This window comes from Lontra canadensis, unplaced genomic scaffold (genome assembly GCF_010015895.1).
Source record: "Lontra canadensis isolate GAN:19392208 unplaced genomic scaffold, GSC_riverotter_1.0 scaffold25, whole genome shotgun sequence".
In the NCBI taxonomy this organism is placed as follows: Eukaryota; Metazoa; Chordata; class Mammalia; order Carnivora; family Mustelidae; genus Lontra; species Lontra canadensis.
In genome coordinates this window covers 14,751,752-14,768,179 of record NW_022631019.1, presented here as the reverse complement: position 1 = coordinate 14,768,179, position 16,428 = coordinate 14,751,752, and the positions used below count along the sequence as shown (strand labels likewise).

Genomic DNA, 16,428 nt, shown 5'->3' with positions numbered 1-16,428 from the left:
TTTTTGCCTTGTTCATATGAATCAGTTCCTCAGTGGTTAATTTAGTAGCTTTGGGGCTGGAAACCAATGAAAACAAGCATACTCTATAGTCTTTAATCCTATCTTCTCAAAATTTTAGAACCCCATCAATCCTAAACATAAAGGAATTCATCGCTTAGTTGATTTGGGATTTAGAAAAATAGCAGTGACAACATCGAAGTTTATAACTAGTTCTGAAAAATGAAAGTGCCCTCTCTGATTCAAAGAGAAATTTAATGCTCTTCATTTTTTCCTTTAGAGGTTTCATTTTTTCCTGAAATACTAATTTTATCATTAATATTTTCAAAGTATTATATTCTTCCCAGTTCAAAATTATTTATTTAATGTAGCATCACCTAGGATCTTAGGAACTTAGGAATTATTGGACTTTTGTCTTTTTTTTTTTTTTTTAAGATTTTATTTATTTGAGAGCAAACATGAGAGAGTGTGTATGAGCTAGGGGGAACTGGCGGGAGGGGCAGAGGGAGAGGGAGAAGCAGACTCCCTGCTGAGCAGGGAGCCTGACATGGGACTGCATTCCAGGACCCTGGGATCATGACCTGAGCTAAAGGCAAACACTTAACCAACTGAGCTAATCAGGTGCTGTCTCTTTTTTTTAAGAGAGGCAAAGAGGTGGGAGGGAGAGGGGAGTGCAGGTGACTGGGGGTGTGTGGGGGAAGGACAGAGGGAGAGGTAGAGAATCTTAACCTCCACACCCAGCACAGAGCCCAGCTTAGAGACTTGATCTCCCAACCCTGAGATCATGACCTGAGCAGAAATCAAGAGTCAGATGCTTAACCACCTGAGCCACCGAGATGCCCCTGAATTTTTATAATTTTAATAAAAAATTATCTGAGGCTTATCAACTTGAGTCATTAGTCCATATGGCTTTTAATAAGTCAGCTAGCCCATCTGGTGTAGTAGTGCCCCATGCAGTATAATTTACCCTCTGTATACCTCCCAGGTGGAATTATACAATTAGAAAATTGTATGCTCCCTCAGCAGTTGTCCCAGAAATGCACTGGGTGGGGAGGTTTTAGTCATCAACATCCTGGGTGCTAATTGTCTTTTTATCAATAGGGAAACTTAGGAAATCAAAAACCTGATCCCTAGTTTTAAGATACAGCTTTCCCATACAGCTCAGTTTTTGAGGCAGTTTCCTCCTGAATTTCTTAGGGAGGTTGTCTGGTTCCTTGGAACAGAAGGACATCTAGTTCAACATAGTGCAACATTGCAAGGTGGTAGAGAAAGCCAGTAATTTATCATAAAGTTTGTAAATCACCTGTTTTCTCAAGAGATTGTCCTCCAACGGATCAGAATTCACAGTGTCATCACTGTTTCAGGAACCTTCTTTCTTGGTGGGTTGATGACCTGGGGCTTTATGAAAAAACAGTTTGCATGTGGCTACAGGTGAAGGCCCTGTGTTGGAGAAGAGTAGTTTGAACCCTTCGTTGTCTCCTTTCACATACTTACCTGTGAGTTGTCATCCAACAGCTAGTGATGTAGTAGTTCCAAAATTAGGAGAAGCTATTGAAGACAAATGTTTAAAAAAAAAAAAAAAACAAGGAACAGAAAGAAAAACAAAATAATCATAGGGAATACAAGTCAGAGATACAAACCATACCTGAATCCTGAAATAAGTAAAGAACAAGCCCACACCAAACTCCTACTTATGCTCATTCCTGCCATTGTGTTTTTAAGTAGTATGTCAGTTAGGTGGCCTGATGTTTGCAAGTCTGTGCCCAGGGATAGATGGACAGACAGATTTTAGGGCAAGTAATTTTCATATCATGGTTCCCTTTTTTTTGGAAATGCTAGTCCTCTGGGAATTAGTAATATATGTCACTAGCAGCTTAGTGAGAGAATGTAGATACTTCAGCAGCAACCAGAAGATAGCTAGAAAAGAATGAACTGTCTTTTGCATGATTTAGGGGTGAGGGTAGAGGTTGGTGATGTCGGGAAGTAAAGTGTCCTGACACTTTTCTAGTTTTATGATTTTTTTAAATCTATAAATGTATTATATGTACTAAAAGAACTAGAAGTTCTGTGATATCCTTTGATTTTTTTATACTCTTCAGAATTCAAAGTAAATGAACCTGAAGAACCCATGTAAAGAGCATTTTTTAAAGTATAAAGCTACCAAAAACATTCTCGGCCCTCTCATTTCTGTACAAGTGTTTAAATTATCATTACTCTTGAAGATCTATCCATTTGAAGTTGTTCTCTTCCTAGTGACTATAGTCTTATTTGCACTTACTCATTCAGTATCTTGTTTACTTTGAGAGATGATTAAATCATAACAATTTGGTTTGGATATCAAGTCTTCTGTTGTTGACTTTTATTTTTATTTATTTATTTTTAAAAAGATTTTATTTATTTATTTGACACACAGCAAGGGAGAGAGGAGAGAGCAAGCGCAAGCAGGGGGAATGCAGGCAGGGGAGAAGCAGGCTTCCCACGGAGTAGGGAACCCAATGTGGGGCTCGATCACAGGACCCAGGATCATGACCTGAGCTGAAGGCAGCTGCTTAACTCACTGAGCCACCCAGGCACCCCTCTTGTTGACTTTAAAAACAAATATTTATTAATTTAAAGAGAAAGCCAAGAGAGGGGAGAGGAGCGGAGGGGAGGGAGAGAGACAAGCAGACTCTGCCCTGTGTGCAGAGCCCAATCAGACTCTATCCCAGGACCCTAAAACCATGACCCTAGCCCAAACCAAGAGTCTGACATTCAGCCAGACCGAGCCACCAGGCACCCCTGTTGTTAACTTTTGAGAATAGGTCTCACTGCATCTGCCTGAGGATAAAGCACTTTAAAGCTCACTTCAGAACACATTTGCTTTTGACAGGTGTGATGCATAAAAAAAGACTACCTCGTAGTTGGTATAGAGATACTTCTTTAAGGCTGTAACATCAGACGTTAGGCATATAGTCCTTTTTCTTAACTTGTGCTGGAAAACGTTTTCTTGAAACTATTCTAGATCATAGTTCTGACGAACAAAATGCAGCAATTCTGGATACTTAGGTGTCGAAGAGCAAGCCCTGTGAAATGATAATTGTGTTTATGTTCACTGAAAAGCCTGAGAGATTGGCCAGACCTTTGATTACTTAGTTCATATGATCACCTCAATAATTAAATGTGCAGAAATCTATATTAATTGTCCATTTCTTGAAGTCTTAGGGGTTTTATTATGGTTTTTGTGTACTTGTTGGGTAATAAAAGGGTTTCAGAACTTGGGGAAAACATTCCCGACTCCTCATCCAGAAATTCATTTTTATATAATTTCCTGAATACAATGTAAGGTGTATGCCATGTGACATGAGCTTTTCGCTTTTGAAAATAATAATGAGTTTAGCTTTTTTATGATCTCTGATATAAAAATATTGTTTGACATTCCTTTGGCAGAGGGAGATTCTAATCTTTCAACTTATTGTGTCTTCTGGATCTTACTTATAGTACATTGTTTCTTTGTGTATTTTAAATAATTGTTTTATGAACTCCTCTTCAGCAAAACTTTCCTGGATGTACATTGTGGGCAGGTCATCCCAAAGCGTGTTTGTGTTTGCTTTACTTACCACGTGTCTTGAGGAAAACATTAGCTAGACCTTAATCTGAGTTCAATGTCCTAAATCTCCTTTCATATTCCAAACAACATGTGAAAGCATTCCCTGTGGATACTGTTTTTCGGATGACTATAGTCCCTTTCCACCTAGGTGAAACCTAGCATCCTTTCTTGTCTTTACTCTGTGTTGGTTCACTGGTTTATTTTGTTCTCTTTTATTGTTTTAACTACATTTTCACTGAGGCTATCACTCTGTTTGGAGTCTCAGGGCTTTTTTTCTTTTTTTTTCTTTTTCCAATTTATTTATTTGACAGACACAGACCCCAAGTAGGCAGAGAGAGGAAGCAGGCTCCCCGCTGAGCCCGATGTGGGGCTTGATCCCAGGACCCTGGAATCATGACCCAAACTGAAGGCAGAGGTTTTAACCCATTGAGCCACCCAGACGCCCCTGGAGTCTCAGGGCTTTTTGTGAGAACCTCAATTCCAAGTCCTCACTTCACTGGGATCCAAGATCTTTCACCTCCACATTGATGTTAAAATGTAAACTCCTGGGTTTTGGAGACTGGCATAGTGTCCCATATCCCTGGTAGTGTAGCAACAACAGACCTTGTTTATGTGGCTTCCAGGAGTTTCCCTTATGTTCTTGGAAGCTCAGCTAAGGTTGAGGGATGGTTTCCAGATTCTGTAGGTTGCAAGACGAGAGGTGTGTTTCTCAAATGGAGGTACCTTTGTGTGTTTTGTGGGTGTTAATAAAATACTGATCCATACAGCCAGTGACATTGCTGTTCTCTCTTTTGGTTTTGATTCACTTCAGCATAAAACGAACATAGTTTAACTCAGGAAAATACATTTTAGTAGTAATCCTTGATTGATTTTCACCTGTGAGAATAATTCACAGTGCCTTAAGAGAAAGAAAACATAAGCACAAAAAAAAACAAAAGCCTTTCAGTTTGGGTAGACTAACCCGAGTCTCATGTGAAAACCATGATCTGATGGTCAGCAGCAAGAATTAGGAATCTAGGGGCTCCTGGGTGGCTCAGCGGGTTAAAGCCTCTGCCTTCGGCTCGGGTCATGATCCTGGGGTCCTGGGATCGAGCCCCACATCAGGCTCTCTGCTCGACAGGGAGCCTGCTTCCTCCTCTCTCTCTGCCTGCCTCTCTGCCTACTTGTGATCTCTGTCAAATAAATAAATAAAATCTTAAAAAAAAAAAAGAATTAGGAATCTAAAATTTATTCTTGCCTTGCTCAACTTACACCTTCTAAGGTGTAAATATGTAAATATTTGAAACATCCCTGGAATATTTAGTTCCTCTGGCTAAAAACAGATCACCTGTGATTTGATGTCCCACAAGCCAGCATAATCCCTCCCTTAATCTACACCCTTATAATTTAGTTTCTCATATTCCTTTTGAGAAAATATGTTCTGAAGCCTTATGTGCAGGACTTCTTATATGTTCCTGGTTACTTGTTATCCATCAAAATAGTAGAGCACTTTTTAAAACAAAGGCTTTAGGCTCCCTTTTTCAGAGGCTTGAGTTTGAGTGATCCTTAGGAATAAATAAATTAAAATGATTGACTTTCCTCACCTTATTTATAAAAATAGTTGAAACAAAGCTGCCTGAAAAGTACATTTCTGCCGTGTGATTCCTATCTTTCTTATTGCTCTTCACAGTGAAATCTTAAGCATTTTCTGGAAAATACGGGGGTTGGGTCAAGTTCATTTATTTATTTATTTATTTGAAAGAGAAGAAATGAGAGCATGAGCAGGGGTTGGGGGTCAGAGGGAGAAGTGGACTCTCCAGTGAGTAGAGTGCCCAATGCAGGGCTCCATCCCGGGACCCCCGGATAGTAATCTGAAGCTGAAGGCAGACACTTAACCAACTGAGCCACCCAGGTGCCCCTCAAGTTCTTTTATATGCTGCAGAATGAGCCCAGACACCAAATGGTGTAATGTACTAACAGACTCAAGTGCCAAGCCTTGTGGCGAGCCCCTGTACGATCTCTCAGCTGTGTATGATATACACTTTCCTACTATTTATAGTAGTTCATTTCTTTGCAACATGAGTCTCAAAAGTTTCATTCATTGGATAATAATAAACATAGTCCTATATATCTCAATGAGTAGACATGGATTCTTTGTTCAGAATTCAGCCCACTTTTCCCCAGACTTACTAATATACTTTCACAAAAAAACCCATTGTGCTTACCTGCATCCATACAGAGTAATCCGGACAGCTTGGGAAATGCTGTTCTCTGTTGGGCAAGAGAGCTCTCGACAGGAAAACCTTGTCTTGCTAAAAGTGTTTTCTTCTCCCAGTGCTGATCTCCACCTTGCACACAGTAGTCTTGAGAACTGCTTCTAATACTTTTGACAAGAAAATTTTACCTACTAGTGCAAAAAGGGGTCCAAAATACATTTCTTCAACATGTTTCTTTTTTCTATTTACTGTTGCTGTATTAGTAGTACTTGCTAATTTTGCTGCAGTCATAATAAAGTTGTGTTACTTTCTTAATTTTTACAGAGCTTTTTCTCAGGCATTAATCTTACGACTTAAGTAGTTATTCCTGGGATAGAATTGTTCCTATTTTGCTGATACAAAAAATAAGCCATGCAATGGTAAATTGGGTTTCTCAGAGGCATAAGAAGAATTACAAATCAAGCCTTCCTTTACCTCACATTTCTGTTACTTTTTCTTTTTTTCTTTTTTTTTTTAAAGATTTTATTTATTTATTTATTTGACAGAGAGATCACAAGCAGGCAGAGAGGCAGGCAGAGAGAGAGGAGGAAGCAGGCTCCCCGCTGAGCAGAGAGCCCGATGCGGGGCTCGATCCCAGGACTCCGAGATCATGACCTGAGCCGAAGGCAGCGGCTTAACCCACCGAGCCACCCAGGCGCCCCTGTGTTACTTTTTCTAATATACTTTCCATATTGCTGTAAAGTTCTTTGAATGTTTTAGAATTTAGGGGCTGGTGACGCATATTCAGAGAGAAATGTAGAAGCCCACCTGTTTCAGCTATATAAATAGTTAATGAGGGCCTCCTATGAGTTAGTCGTTACGGGCACTCAAGGTTTCCAAGAATTGAAGAATCCAAAAGATCTCTGCCCTTGTAGTATGTTAGAAAGGTTTTTTGTTTGTTTGTTTTTTAAGATTTTATTTTTAAGTGATCTCTACATCCAACGTAGGACTAGAACCCCCAATCCTAAGACCCAGTCATATGCTACACCGATGGAGCCGGCCTAGTGCCCCGTGTGTTAGAATGTTTTAAGTGACATAAAAACAATCAGGGAAAGGAGTGTTGGAGAGGCAGCAGGTTTTATGTTTAAGTCACATGAACAGAGCGGTAGTCTTCAAGTATTTAAGCAGAGGTGGAGGAGAATGATTATCTGAACTCTCCTCTTATAAAAATCTGTGGTTTTCCTACCAACTTTTCCTTTTGAGAAACGTTAGTTAGCTTTACCCCATCTTCTCTATTCTTAAATTCCAGCAGGCAGAGTACTATTGGACAATACCTGCCACTGTGAATATAGATATATCTACCAATTCATACTCTCTGCCCAGCCATTCCTATATGACTTGCCTTTTATGAAATTCTATACTCAGCCCAACCCTCCTCATCCTCAGCAGATGACTTTGTGTCTTTGTAGAATATTGAGTGCATTAAGTATGCCTTTTTTTTTTAAGATTTTATTTATGTATTTGACAGAGATCATAAGTAGGCAGAGAGGCAGGTCTCAGAAAGAGAGGAGGAAGCAGGCTCCCTGCTGAGCAGAGAGCCTGATGCGATGCGGGGCTTGATCCCAGGACCCTGAGATCATGACCTGAGCTGAAGGCAGAGGCTTTAACCCACTGAGCCACCCAGGCGCCCCTAAGTATGCCTTTTTTAACCTTATGCTAGAACTACCAGCCTGACTCCATCCAAACTTTCCCCAGAGTCTCTTAGTTGTTCCTTGCAGTCTCCTATATATTCACTGCCTTCCCATGGACTTCTTTGTCATTGTAAATCTGCTGAAGTCTACCTCCTAGTGAAAACACACCCTCAGTCTGACATGTCCATTTAGCTGTCATTGAAATTCGGCTTTTCCTTGTCTCATCCAGGCTTCCCAAGAACAGTGAATCATTTCTGCTCCTTCTCTGTTTACTTTTCAACTAACATCATCTGCTTTCTGCCCCGAGCATGCTGTCGTATGGTCTTTTCACCAAATGTGACACTACTCATTGCTCTCTGCTTTTTTTTTTCTTTAGTAAGAGTTATTGCATATTATTTCTTTGTAGTTAAATTCACTCCCTTTAGCATTCATTTTTGTGAATTTTGACAGACACATTAAGTCATGTAATCACTACCACAGTCAAAATATAGAACAATTCCATCACTCAAAACAATTCTGTTATATTTGGGTCGTGCTCTCATTCTATCACCATTCAACACAGTCTTCAGGGTTGATTTCATCTACTCTGATGGTAGATGGCTCCCAGTGTTATATGCAGATGACCTCCAAATTTTTATCTCTATACTCATCTCTGTTTCTGAGTTTCTATCTTCCGTTTCCTGTTGCCTGCCAAATATCTCCATTTGGAAATCCCAGAGCCATCTCAGATTTAACATGTCCACTGTCTAACTAATCACCTAGTTCTCTAAACCTATTCCTTTATCTCAGTTAATGCCACTGGCTTTACATAAGCTAAAATCCTGAAGCCAGTGTTGATGGACTTATTCTTTGAGTTACTCATCTTCCCCGTATAATCATTTAACAAGGTTCTCTGATTTTTACCTCATATGGTTGTTGAATTTGTTTCCTCCCTTTTACTGCTCTCACTGCGTTATGACCTCTCATGTCCCTGGCATGTCCAGTTTTGCCCCCCTTCACATTAATTCTCCATCTGGCAGTCATCTCTTTAAAATACAGACCTGACTTTACCACTCGTTTTTTATCTCTGCTGAAACCCTTTAGGATGTTGGGTGGCACTGGGGGGGCATTCCCCTTCAAAACAAACTCAACACTTCTACTTTTTACTACAAGGTCTTCTTGTTATATTTAGTTATAGGAGCAATCTTCTGAATATATATGCAGAGGATCTGTTTACTACTTTTTGTGTATTTGGTTAATCTCAACACTATCAATAAAGTGTAGTGGCCAAGATCAAGACAGCAGTCAGACACTCCTGCACCTTAGCCTTTCCCCTGTCTCTGTAACCATGGGCCAGTTTCTTAACCTCACAGTTTTTCTTGTCCAGAATTTTGAGAGGATAATTTTATTTACTTCATAAAATTCTAGTAAACATAAAATGTGATATATGTAAAACACTTAGCACAGTGTCTGACACGTGATAAGTACTCGGTAAATGTTAAATATTAATATTTCTATTTTCAGCTAGTATTAAGGGACCAAATGTTCCCTTTGAACTGTACTAATATTACACAGAATAAATGGGTGTCATTATCACTGTCCTTAGGAATTTATATTCCAAAGAAGAGAAGCTTAATAAGATGATACCATCTCAGAAGTTCTTAATTAAATTATGAGCATGAAATGGTGGAAAGTCCTTCACAATAGTCCCTTCTGTGTGCGTAAATTTGATTAGAGGCTTTTGTGCCCATTATATCTTTTAACCTTCCCAGTGGCGAGACACCTCTAGTGGTGACCTCTGCTGTCATTTGGAAGGCAGGAGGTATGCTTAGAACAGTGAATTTTACCAGGAAAATCTGTACCATTGAAAAACTTTAGGCATGCATTTAAGGAGACGATACAAATAACATTAACTTCCTATTTAGGTCAGGAGTAGAAAAGTAGGAAGAAAAGCAGAGAGAAAAAAACGAATGGGAAAAAAATGAATAGGATAGTCCCAAAGCGGAAACAACCTCAAAGTCCATCAGCTGATGAATGTATAAACAAATGGGGTGTATGTGTGTGTATAATATAGAATATTATTCTGCCATGAAAAGGCATGATGTATGGATACATGCTACAAGATAGATAAGCCTTGAAAACATCATGCTAAGTGAAAAAGTCACAGAAGACCACATAGCGTTTGATTCTGTTAATGTGAAATGTCCAGAATAGGCAAATTCTTTGAGACACAAAGTAGAAACATAGTTGTCAGCGGTTGAGTAGCTGGGGAGGGAGTACTAATGGGTATAGGCTTTCTTGTGGGGATGATGAAAGTGTCTGAAGTTAGATAGTGGTGATTGTCACACAACTCTGTGAATATGCTGTTGTGCAATAATAGAATGTATATAGATATGTATTTATGTATTTTGAAGATTTTATTTATTTATTTATTTGAGAGACAGAGTGAGCAAGAGAGAGAGCACAAGAACAGGGGCACAGGGAGAGGGAGAAACATACTCCCCTGCTGAGCAGGGAACCGGACATGGAGCTCAATCCCAGGACCTTGGGATGATGACCTGAGCTGAAGGCAGAATGCTTAACTGATAGAGCCACCCAGGCACTCCAGTGGAGAATATATATTGGTCTCTGTCACCCATTACTGGCACAGAGCTCCTAAAACCCGTGTAATTTACTAAGTGTTAAGAACACTAGGAGCATCTCTTGTTCTAATGTTGGTCTTTTACCTCCACTGATGGCTCCTAAAAGCCTTGTAAATTTCTAAGCGATAGTACTAAGATCCTCTTGTTCTACTGAGGTGACTCTAGGTAGGCTCCTGGATGGCTTCTGGATGGGGGCTGGTAACCAGAAAGACCAAGTCATTGGAATTTGGAATTTTCAGCCCCATGCCCCATTCTCCTGAGAGAAGAAAGGGACTGCATATGGAATTAATATTTGGTCAGACCTATGTGAGGGAGCCTCCATAGAATCTCAGGGAGAGGGGCTTTGGAGAGCTTCCAGGCTGGCAACCACGTCCATACCAGTAACAACTAATGTACTCCCAACTCCAAGGACTGAAGCTTCTTTACTTGAGACCCTCCTAGACCTCGCCCTGTCTATTTATGCCTCTTCATCTGGCTCTTCATCTGATTATTTATATCTTTTAAACTGGTAATCATATCTTCAACTAGTAAATGCAAGTACATGTTTCCAAGTTTTGTGAACTGCTCTAGGAAATTTATCGAATCTGAGGAGAGGGTGGTCTTTGGAACTTCTGAGCTATACTGATTGGCCACCTGAGCTTTCGATTGGCATCTGAAGTAGGAATGAGGAGAACATCTTGTGGAACTGAGCCCTAACCTGTGGGATCTGACATCTTCAGGTTGATAATGTTTGAGTTGAGTTAAATTGTAGGACACCCAGTTGGTATCATGGAGAATTGCTTGTTATGGAGGGGAAAACCCCATATATTTGATGACAAGAAGTGTCAGAAGTATTCCAAGTGGTAAAGGAAACACACAATAGGAAATAACTGAGTTTTTCCCTACAAAGGAAAGTGGCAAGACTTTTCCATTACAGCTATGAACAACTGAATTGTATACTTTTAAAAAGTGAACTTTATAGGGGCGCCTGGGTGGCTCAGTGGGTTAAAGCCTCTGCCTTCACTTCAGGTCATGATCCCAGGGTCCTGGGATCGAGCCCCACATTGGCTCTCTGCACAGCAGGGGGCCTGCTTCCTCCTCTCTCTCTCTCTCTCTCTCTCTCTCTCTCTGCCTGCCTCTCTGCCTACTTGTGATCTCTGTCAAATAAATAAAATCTTTTAAAAAAAAGTGAACTTTATAGTATATTAACTATTTCTCAATAAAGCTATTATTTTAAAAAAATGAATAGGACTTCGAGTGGTTGTGTCACCAGCGTATATAAGGATCTGTCGGAGGGGGGCACCTGGGTGGCTCAGTGGGTTAAAGCCTCTGCCTTCAGCTTAGGTCATGATCCCAGGGTTCTGGGATTGAGCCCTGCATCAGGCTATCCGCTCAGTGGGGAGCCTGCTTCCTCCTCTCTTTATCTGCCTGCCTCTCCGCCTCCTTGTAATCTCTGTCAAATAAATAAATGAAATCTTAAAAAAAAAAAAGAAAAGAAAAAGAAAAGGATCTGTCAGAGGCATCAGCTTTAGAAGTAAATGCTAGGAAACCCTGAAGCTAGAAATGAATCCAGTTAGGGAAGTTACAGCTTAGACATTAGGAAATAGATTTCAACAGAAATACCAGAATCAACAGTACCAGACTTGGAAGAATGTTGGGAGTACAACCAAAAACCAATTGTGTTTTGATGTATTTTATGTCTGAACTTTGCATTATTTTTACTCTATCTTATTATTTTACTAGTAGCTATGTCTTACCTGAGTTTGAGAGGGTGTTCTCAGCTAGGTAGTGAATGCACCACTGTAGTAGCCATTCTAGGGGCATTGTTTGATGTCACAAATATGGAACACCTGACTGGGCTGAGAGAGCAATGCCAGTATTAATGGATGAAACACATCAGGGATTGGTGTTTTAGAAGTAATGATTCTGCATTTCCTTAGTTCTTAGTTAGCTTAGTTCTTGTGTATTTTTGCCTCTGTTGAGCCACCCTGGGTAAATACTCCTATAATTTGACCTTTCTTGTCCTTCCAGCTGTCCATCCCCTTCATTTATCCATCCAGCTGTTCAATCTGCTTTCCTTTCTAGAAAGTCCATTTCATAGACTAGCGGATTGCCCCAACTATCACAGCTCTTTCTGCTTTGAGACTTTTCTTGGAAACTCCAGTAAAGTCTTCCAGAGAAAATAATTTATGGATATATCTATCCAAGAGTTGTATAGACAGTTGTTTCAAAAGTCCAGACTCGGGTTAAGCCTTCAGCTAAGGCTGAATTCCCAACTCTCCCTAATTTTACTTTGTTTTGGCCAGTCCTTCACACTGTTTAATAGGTGCTAATTCCCACATTGCTCACTTCTCAGCCTACACCATGCTAAAGAACCTGTTGACAATTTTTTTGTATGGCTGTCTTCACAAAATTTTCCATTCTGGTAATTCCTCGACCCTTAACACCTAAATATAATTCTGTCACTTGACAGTATTTGGGAACTCAGTGATCTTACAGAGAGACATGTGTAAATCTAAGATGAGTAAGATGAAGAAATGAGGAAATACATCTGTTAGAATGTATGTTATCACTCATAGTAGCTCTCCCAGATCAAGGTTTCAGTGATCTTGGGCATTTTGCAAAGCACTGGCAATGTGGTCTCACTGATGGATCAAACAGGAATGTGTTTTTTTAATCTACTTTCTAGCATTTTCAAGGCAGTGAGCCTTAGTGTTTTATTTAGAGGTGAAAAGCATTGAGTAAACAGAAACATAGCTGCTTGTGCTATAGTGTCTTGTCTGTTTGTGCTGTAGTGATTGAAGATTCTTCATCTGTGCCGGACTTAAACCTTTAGTTGTAGTCTATTTTGATTATGGTAGCGGTGGTACAAGAGCATTTGTTAAAATGCAGAAATGCCTAGGTTAATGCAAAAAGAGCAGTAAAATACAGACACTTAGAAAATATGCTGATGGCCTCATTGGAATCAGCTTTGCTCTTACTGCTGACAGAATTGCATATGCACTGTCCGCTGGCTTTTAGGAACAGATCTTTATCCTTAACGTCACGTTACCATTTTATTTTCCTCATGACATACTATGCCATAGTGGTGATAGACAAACTGTTCTTCACACTGCCCTCCCTTGTTTATCCTCTTCCTGCTACAGAATAAAAGTCTTCTTAACCAAAATGTAAATGAATTTGGAATTTGGAGGAGAAGGTGCAGGAACAAGCTAGAGTTAAGAGGGTGTTATGTTGCAAAAGGACTTTTCAGTTACATCTGTGTTTCAATTCCAGCTCCAGTGGTTACTGTTTCTGGGGTTGGAGCAATTGAGTTCATCTGTCTGTATTTCAGTTTCCTCATCTCCGAAATGGAGATAACGCAATACTTCCAAATGCACAGGAGACTGAACCAGTGTTTAGTGTTACGGAGAGACATTAACTTTGGACTGAAATTTGCTTGCAGGGAGTTCATTCATTAACAGATTTTCAGTGAGCATCTGCCATGGATTAGGTGCAATATTAAATGGTGCATATACAAAGGAGACCAAAAAGATGCAGTCCTTATCCGCAAAGGGCTCAAACTCTAATAATTGGATTCTTGTGTCATGTCCTCGATTGCCTTAGAATAGCGATGACTCATTAAGTGTGTTGGTGGTAAAATTTTTAATGCTGGTGGGGCAGGAAGTGGTCCTGTAAGATAGAAGATAAATTCCTAGCTTGGATATGCTTCAGAAACTAGGGGAACATGTGGTCTTAACGATCTCGAAGTAGATGATTGCTAGTAGTGGATTTATTCTCATCCAAGTGAATCAATTTTATTTTTTTTTCAAGTGTTATTTATTTAAGTAATCTCTGCACCCAGCATGGAGCTTAAACTCTCACAATCCCTACCTAGATCAAGAGTTTCATACTCTTCTGACCAAGCCAGCCAGGCTCCCTCAAGTGAATCCATTTAAAAATCTTTGGATCTTAAAGTTCTACATTCTTAAGTTTTTGAGTCATTATCAAATTTCCTTGCCTTAATTTCAGAATAATTAAAGTGCATGTTTTCTTTCATGGTTTTTGTGTTGGTGTTGTTTGTAAAAACAACATGCATTCATTAGAGAAAATTCATTATAAAATTCTGAATTTTATCTTGGCAAAAAGAAACAGGACAATGGGTATGTAAAAGGTTAACCTGTCTGCAGAGTACCTGTGAGTTAAAAAAAAGAAGAAAGCAAACAATCTGATAGAAGATTGAGTAACTAACAAAAATAAAAATTCATAGAAAAGAAAGAACAAATAGGCCCCCCATAAAAAAGAAAGGAAAGATGCCCATCCATTATTGAGTGGGGAAATACCATTTTTAGCTATAATACCAAGTTACCTGTGAGAAGGGAGGAAATACAACACTCATGTATTTGTGTAAGGGTTAACTTTTACCTTTTTGGAGGTAAATCTGGCAAGAAAATAGCAAAATATCTTTCAAGGGGAATTATACATATTTATTCTGGATATTTTACAACTAATATATGAATGAGATAGAACTGTGTGATAACCTGGAAAGATTTTCATAATAAATTAAGGGAAAATAAAGCATTTTGTAAAATAACTTTAGTATGACTCCATTTTTCCATTTAAAATAAACATATGTATTTGGTTATGATTATTTGTATGAGTCAGTAAGGTGTGGCCAACTATATACCAAAGAGTGTTAATGTTGTTTACCTCAAGCCACTAGAATTAATTAGTTGGGGAAGGGGGGTGTTACCTTTATATTTGTTTCAATTGATACTTTTGTCATTTAAAAAAAGAAAACATATAAGGCAACAAAAGGAAGAAAAAACAGCCCTTGGGAGCCCCATTACTTGGATGTACAGATATATATTTCTTTTCATAAATGGAAAAATGCTACACAAGCTATTTCAAAGTCTTTTAAAAACACTATCATTTTTTAGCAGGTTCATAATAGATACGTGGATATACTTCCGTTTTAATTTTTTTTAAGAAACGACCTGAACCATTTTAACACCTTTGGGGTGTGATTCACATAAAGTTAACATATATATTTTTAAAGTATTGTATTCGTTTTGACATCTGTATATATGCTCATGAAACTATTACTACCATCAAGGTAATAAACATAATATCACCCCAAAACTTTCCTCATACCTCTTTATAAATCCCTCTGAGCTGCACTACCCTCACTCCATTCCAAAGGCAAGCACTGATCTGCTTTCTGTCACTATAGATTAGTTTGCATTCATTAGAACGTCTTACAAATGAAATCAGAAAGCATAAACTTTGATCTGGCTTTTTTACTCAAGAGATATATCCATATTGTTGCATATGTTAGTAGCTCATATTTTTTAAAAAATTACTGATAGCGCTATGGATGTGCCACAGTTTGTTCACGTATTGGATATTTGAGTTGTTTGCAATTTGGAGCTATTAGAGCAGAGTTCTGTGAACATCTGTGTACAAGTCTTTTTACGGATATATTTTGTCATTTCTCTTGAATATCTTGAGTAAATATGTAAGAGTGAAATGGCTTGGTTCCATGTAAATGTATGTTTTAACCTTTTTAAGAAACTACAAACCATTTTCCAGATATTTTTGCTATTTTACAGTGTGTGAGAATTTCAAGCTGTCCTTTCTCTGTTGAATTTTCTTAAAACCTTTTCCCTAAGTATGTTATATATATTATATGTGGGTCTATTTCTGGATTCTCTATTTTTCCATTAATCTAGTTTTCTTTCTTGATGCCAGTTCCACACTGTCATGATTTCTGAGGCCTGTAGTAATTCTTGTAATGAGATAGTATTAAGTCCTCCAACTTTATTCTTTTTCAAAATTGTTTTGGCCATTCTAAGTCTTTTACTTTTTTAGGTAATTTAATTTAATTTTTTGCATTTCTTATTAAGTTTTTTATCTTAATTCTAGTACAGTTAACTATGTTAGTTTTAGAATCAGTTTTCTCTACAAATATTTTCTACAAAAAAGCCTGTTGATTGGGGCGCCTGGCTAACTCAGTCAGTAGAACATGCAACTCTTAATCTCATTAAGGGAATTTAATTGGATTTGTGTTGAATACTATAGATAGAATTGACATCTTAAAATACTGAATCTTCTGACCCATGAACATGGCATATCATCACAGTTTTTCTTCTTTAATTCTCTCAGCAGTGTTTTGAAGGTTTTAATGTACACATCTTTCATAATTTTGTCAAATTTATATCTTTAGATGCTGTTATAAATGGTATTTTTCCTTTCAATTTTTAATTTTTCATTACTAGTATATGGAAATACAGTGGAGTTTTCAGTCTCTTATATTACAATCCTGTTAAAATTCATTTACTAGTTTTATTAGCATTTTTTTGTAGAGCTTTCTTTGGATTTTCTGTATAAGTACTTTTGTC

At 38.5% G+C, this 16,428-nt stretch overlaps 1 protein-coding gene across 18 annotated transcripts in view; it reads left to right on the top strand.

Moving 5' to 3' along the window:
* EIF4G3 (eukaryotic translation initiation factor 4 gamma 3) overlaps nt 1-16,428 on the top strand; it is a 338,175-nt gene that overhangs the window by 224,396 nt on the left and 97,351 nt on the right. The gene's annotated exons all lie outside the window — the stretch shown is intronic.